This window comes from Macaca fascicularis, chromosome 16 (genome assembly GCF_037993035.2).
Source record: "Macaca fascicularis isolate 582-1 chromosome 16, T2T-MFA8v1.1".
Taxonomy (NCBI): Eukaryota; Metazoa; Chordata; class Mammalia; order Primates; family Cercopithecidae; genus Macaca; species Macaca fascicularis.
This window is the reverse complement of record NC_088390.1, coordinates 63330931-63336260: the sequence shown is the minus strand read 5'-3', so window position 1 is coordinate 63336260 and position 5330 is coordinate 63330931. Positions and strand designations below refer to the sequence as shown.

The following is a 5330-nucleotide window of genomic DNA, read 5'->3' as shown; positions in this document are numbered from 1 at the left end:
GTCAGCTGCCTGCGATAGACCATACACAGCGCGCGAGCCCGCGCCAGCACCCCTCCCAGCCCCGCTCGCTCCCTCCCTGCCTCCGCCCTCGGTCGCCGGCTCCCCTGCGAGTGCGCAACAGCGGCTGCCGTTCCGGCGGGCTGCAAGGCGGGGCGGCGCCGGGCGTGGGGGCTGCCCCGACGGCGGGGTCCCCCGGGAGTCCCAGCCGGCCCTCGGCTGCGGCTCCGAGGGAGCGTCCCGGAACCGGGGCGGGTCAGAATAGCCGGGGGAATGTGGTTGGTAGGGGGCGCTGGGAAATCCCGGGCTCTGGAAATCCCAAACCTGGGCCTCAGTTTTCTCATCCGCAAAAAGGGAGGAGGGAAGGGTGGACCAATTGGCGATGCCTTCCAGCTCTGACGAGTGTCATCTTTTGAGCCCCTAGATTAAAAAACAAATGTGTGGGGTGTGTGCGTACACGCGCGTGTGAGCGCGTGTGTGTCTTGGGGGCCACAGGTTTTGTGACCTCAGAGGCAAAACTGTAGGGAGGGGAAGGACTGGGGATTCTAGAGAAGCCCACCACCGCAGCACCTCCCTCCTTCTTTTACTCCCGCCATCTAAACTCAACCCTGACGGAGGAACTGGAAAGAACCTTGGCAGTCATGTGTTTCAGCCCTCCCCCTCTCCATAATTTGCAGGTAAGAAGTGGAAGTCCAGAGAGGGGAAGGGGCTTGCCCAGGGCCACCCAGGGCCACACAGTGGGCGCGTGACCTCACCAGCCGACTGTGATCCATAAACTAGCTAAAGCCCCCGTTCACCCAGCCTAGTTATTTATGAGGCTGGTTCTACCTTCAGAAAAGTCCAGGAAGGGACCGTCTTGAGTCCTCCCAGCTTCGAAACTGCCTACAGGCCTTGCCACAGCAGTGAACATCCTGTCTACAGCCTCAGTCCCCCTCTCCAAGGGGCCCCTTCCCACGAGGCCCAAGGGGTTTGGTAAGGTCGGGCTGGACGCCTTCCATCCCCTTTGCCCAGCTTCCCTCTCCTCTGGGCCTCCCCTCTGCCTGGCAGCGGGTTGGCAGCACCAGAGGAGGGGCCAGCCCAGCTGCCCACTCACAGCACAGCTGAGCCAAGACTTCATGTCCTGGGCTGGGGGTGGGGGGCGGGTGCATCTCATTTGCCTCCCTCCCCATCTGCTTCTCAGAGCTGCCCTTTTCTCTCCATTCCCACTCTCCCTTCTTGCCCCTTACTACCTCTCCCGGTTTCATTCTTTTAACTTCAGAGGAAAAAAAAAGAACTTTAAAGCTGCAGAAGCCAAAATGTCTGGGTTCTCCCCACCTTCCCTGTGTGGTCACAGTGTCTTCGTTGGCAGGATCACGAGGAAAGGAATTGAAAACTCTAAGGGGGTGCATGGAGGATGTAGGGAAGCCTTGCTTCCCAGATACTCTGCAGGGGGCCCCAGGGAGGAGGAAGTATAGCCCCTCTCCTCTCCTTTCCCACTCTGAGCAATGGATTTGGCAGGGGAGGGTCAGACACAGAGCTAGGGGGTCACCTGGAATGAAAGCCAAGTGCCACAGCTGGAAATGACCATAAAGATGATTTACAAGTGGAAAAACAAAGGCCAGAGGGGGGAAGTGACTTCGCCACTGTCATGCAGCCTGTTGGTGGCTGGATACAAACCCATTGCCACATTTGGGTGGGTCCCACTTGGCACCTGTGCCCTCCAGCAGTTCCCTTCAGGCAGGTGTGGAAGTCAGTTGATGGGAGCAGATTCCTCAGGTTTTCAAGTCCTCTCGGCCAGGTCTGGAGGGCAGAGGGCCACCCTTGCCATGCACTGACATCTGGGCACCTGACGGGGTGGGGGTGCCTGCTTAAGTGAGGGGGTCCTGCCTGCTCTCTTCCAGGCAGCCGCCTCTCTAGACTCCTCCTCCAGGGCCTGCAGAGGCCTGTTGCTCCAGCAGGCAGCCCTACCCACCAAACATCTGTCTTGGTTGGGCTGGGCTTGGCTTTAGTGTGGGTAGTCCTAGGTCCTAAAAAGCTAGCATTGAGATGCCAGAGAACAGAACGGGAAGGATGGGCCTAAAAGGGTGTATGGCTGTGTTTTCAGAGCCCTCCTATGCCACCCACCCCCTGACCCTGTGCCCAGTGGCTGTGCCCTTGTTTGACAGTCTCCTCATTTGGTCTCTGACTATAAGGCCCCAAATATCTGTGTCTTTCATTGCATATTTCCCCCTCTGGCAATTTTTTTTTTTTTTTTTTTTTTTTGAGATAGAGTTTTACTCTTGTTGCCCAGGCTGGAGTGCAATGGCTCGATCTCGGCTCACAGCAACCTCAGCCTCCCAGGTTCAAGTGATTCTCCTGCCTCAGCCTCCCGAGTAGCTGGGATTACAGGCATATGCCACCGCTCCTGGCTAATTTTGTATTTTTAATTTTGTATTTTTAGTAGAGGCAGGGTATCTCCATGTTGGTCAGGCTGGTCTTGAACTCCCAACCTCAGGTGACCCGCCCGCCTCGGCCTCCCAAAGTGCTGGGATTACAGACATCAGCTACTGCGCCCAGCCCCTCCTCTGGCTTTTATTCTCTCTGTGTCTCTCCCTGTCTCATTAGGTCTCCATCTGGTTCTCTGATTCTGTCCAAGTTTCTCTCCATTTCTTTGTGCCTGTTCTCCCTTTGAGATGCAGTGGGGAGGAGGAGGAGCTGCGGAACTTTCCCAGGATGGGCAAGGGGCACCCAAGGGAGTAGAGGGAAGGGTGTCAGAGTTGGGTTAGGGGAAGAGGTGACTGTAGTCGTGGCTCGAGATAACACAACTACCTGAAAATGTCAAATTTGGGGTTTCTTTTTGCTTTCAGTCCCCTGGTTTGGCCTCTGCGATTTCCCACCACAAAGTACCCTGGTGGTTCTGGGGAACCAGACTGTGGAGGAGAAAACTGAGGCCACGGGATGGGGGTTCAGGAAGATCAGAAACTGTCGAGGGTCTTACTGAGCTGGGGTCCGAGGCTGGCCTCCTTGCCCCTAATTGCTCTTTACCCCCAAATCCAAGTCACAGCATTAGATGGGGAGTGAGGAAGGATTTTAGAAATCTTACAGAAATATATTCCCCAGGCTGGGTGCAGTGGCTCACTCCTATAATCCCAGCGCTTTGGGAGGCCAAGGTGGGAGGATCACTTGAGGCCAGGAGTTTGAGACCAGTCTGACCAACATGGTGAAACCTCGTCTCTACTAAAGATATAAAACAATTAGCTGAGCGTGGTGTCACGCACCTGTAATCCCAGCTACTTGGGAGGCCGAGGCACAAGAATCTCTTGAACCCGGGAGGCGGAGGTTGCAGTGAGCTGAGATTGCGCCCCTGCACTCCAGCTTGGGCAACAGAGTGAGACTCCGTCTCAAAAAAAAGAAAAGAAAAAAGAAAAAAAAAAAAAAGAAATATATTCTCCAAAAGAAGACCTCCTATATTTTATTAGGAATAATAATAGTCTGCAGCCTAGGCTGCAGTTGGCACACTATATTCGTATCCTGAACTACATTGAGGCGCATTTGTGTACAAACATGGTTGTGCTCTTCAACTCAATGGATCCTTTCAATAACCTTGAAGGCAGTCAGAGCCAGAATCACACCCTTTGATTAGTCCATGAAAGAAACCTGCCCAAAGCTGTTTGGCCAGTAAGTGCACATATGGCACCAGGATCCAAGTTGCCGGGCCTTGTTAGCAGGGTCTCAGTATAACCTTTCTAGGGTTCCCCAAGCCCGGCACACACCAGGAGAGTGAAGAGGCCTCCCTGGGCTGGGCTAGCCCACCACTGTTCTGTGGTGTGGAGCATAGCACCTCCATTCTCACCCAGCCTACACCTCTGCTCTATTGAGTGGGACAGTGTGCTCTGTGCACACTTACATGAAGGTGGGTTTGAGTTTATGGATTAAGAGAATTATCCCAAAGGGCCAGGCGCGGTGGCTCACGCCTGTAGTCCCAGCGCTTTGGGAGGCTGAGGCAGGTGCATCACCTGAGGTCAGGAGTTCAAGACCAGCCTGGCCAACATGGTGAAACCCCTTCTGTACTAAAAATCCAAAAATTAGCTGGGCGTGGTGGCGCATGCCTGTAATCCCAGCTACTTGGGAGGCTGAGGCAAGAGAATCGCTCGAACCAGGAAGGTGGAGGTTGCAGTTAGCTGAGATTGCGCCATTGCACTCCAGCCTGGACAACAAGAGTGAAACTCCATCTCAAAAAAGAAAAAGAGAGAATTATCCCAGGTCCCCTTTCTACCTTGCCCTTGGCGATCAGGTCTGCCCATGCCCCTACCCTGGGGAGAACAGACTGAGGTCACCTTGACCTGACCTTCCTTGGGGGTGGAGGGAGGTGTACAGAGATGCCTTTGTTTCCTGTGCTCCAAGTGCCTTCTTCAAGGAGAGTTCCTGTTACATGGGAGCCAGAGGGGAGGTGGGGTGGGGGTGAACAGCCTTCCCAAGAAAGCTGGAGGCTTTCTAGGAAGTATCTCTTTGCCCTGCGGCAGAGGGGGAGAAGCCCTGGAGCACTTAAACATCCGCTTCACCCCCACCTTGCCTCTGCTTGGACAGTCTACCTGCACGCCAGCCCCTCCGGAGAAGGCTTCTAGAAGTGGGGCCATGGGCCCATGCTCAGAGTACGCCCCACCTCTGAGGCCAGGCCCTGGGACCTCCCTGTAGAAATGCCACCCCTGTTCTTGTCCATGAAGACAGAGCAGGACCTAGGGAGGGTGTGTGTTTATATGAACAGGGTGAGGAATTCTTGCACATTTGGGGGAAGGGAAGGAGCTGCTGGAGTTCGGGTGAAGCCCGTTCCTGCAGCTGTCCCCTATCCACCACTCTTCAGGGAAGTCGCCTTACAATGAAGTCACCAAGAGAACACAGGCCATCCTGCCTGAGGCATAGTGACTGTCCTCTGTTTCTGGGAATAGCGTGAGGGGAAGGGTGTGGGGCTGGACAGGGTGGGTAGGAGGGGAGTCCTGCCTCCTCTGCCCAGCTGCCCAGCCTGCCTGCCTGGGGGAGAGGCTTGTAGGCCGGTTTCTTTCTGGACAAAGAGAAGAGGATGCAGAGTCTGTGCCAGGTTCACATTTCCCAGCCAGTCAGGTGGGCAGGAGGAGCCCACTCTTTGCAGCCCCCTCATCGCAGGGCCAGGCCCAGGATCCTGGAGAGACGAGAGAGGGCACACAGAGCCAGGCAGCTGAGTGGAATTGGCAGTGTCCTGGACGGCCCTGGGTCAAACCTGGCTTCTCATCCTCATCCATGATGACTATCAGGCCTGTCTTCCCGCTGAGCTAGTTTCTCCTCCTTACAGCCCAACAAGAAATCTTTTGTGCCTCGGCCGGCCCAGGACCCGATCTCAA

The 5330-nt window shown here is 55.4% G+C and overlaps 1 protein-coding gene across 4 annotated transcripts in view; it reads left to right on the top strand.

Annotated features, from left to right (window-relative positions):
* The window catches only part of STAT5B (signal transducer and activator of transcription 5B), a 91481-nt gene that overhangs the window by 287 nt on the left and 85864 nt on the right, over positions 1 to 5330 (top strand). Inside the window, exon 1 of one of the 4 annotated variants that reach the window (XM_045374836.2) lies at positions 109 to 674. The exons of 2 other annotated variants lie outside the window; for them this stretch is intronic. The gene's annotated coding sequence lies outside the window, so the exon portion shown is untranslated. Of the gene's footprint in view, positions 1 to 108; positions 675 to 5330 lie in introns of those variants that run through there. One more of the 4 variants, XM_074019652.1, reaches the window with a different exon arrangement.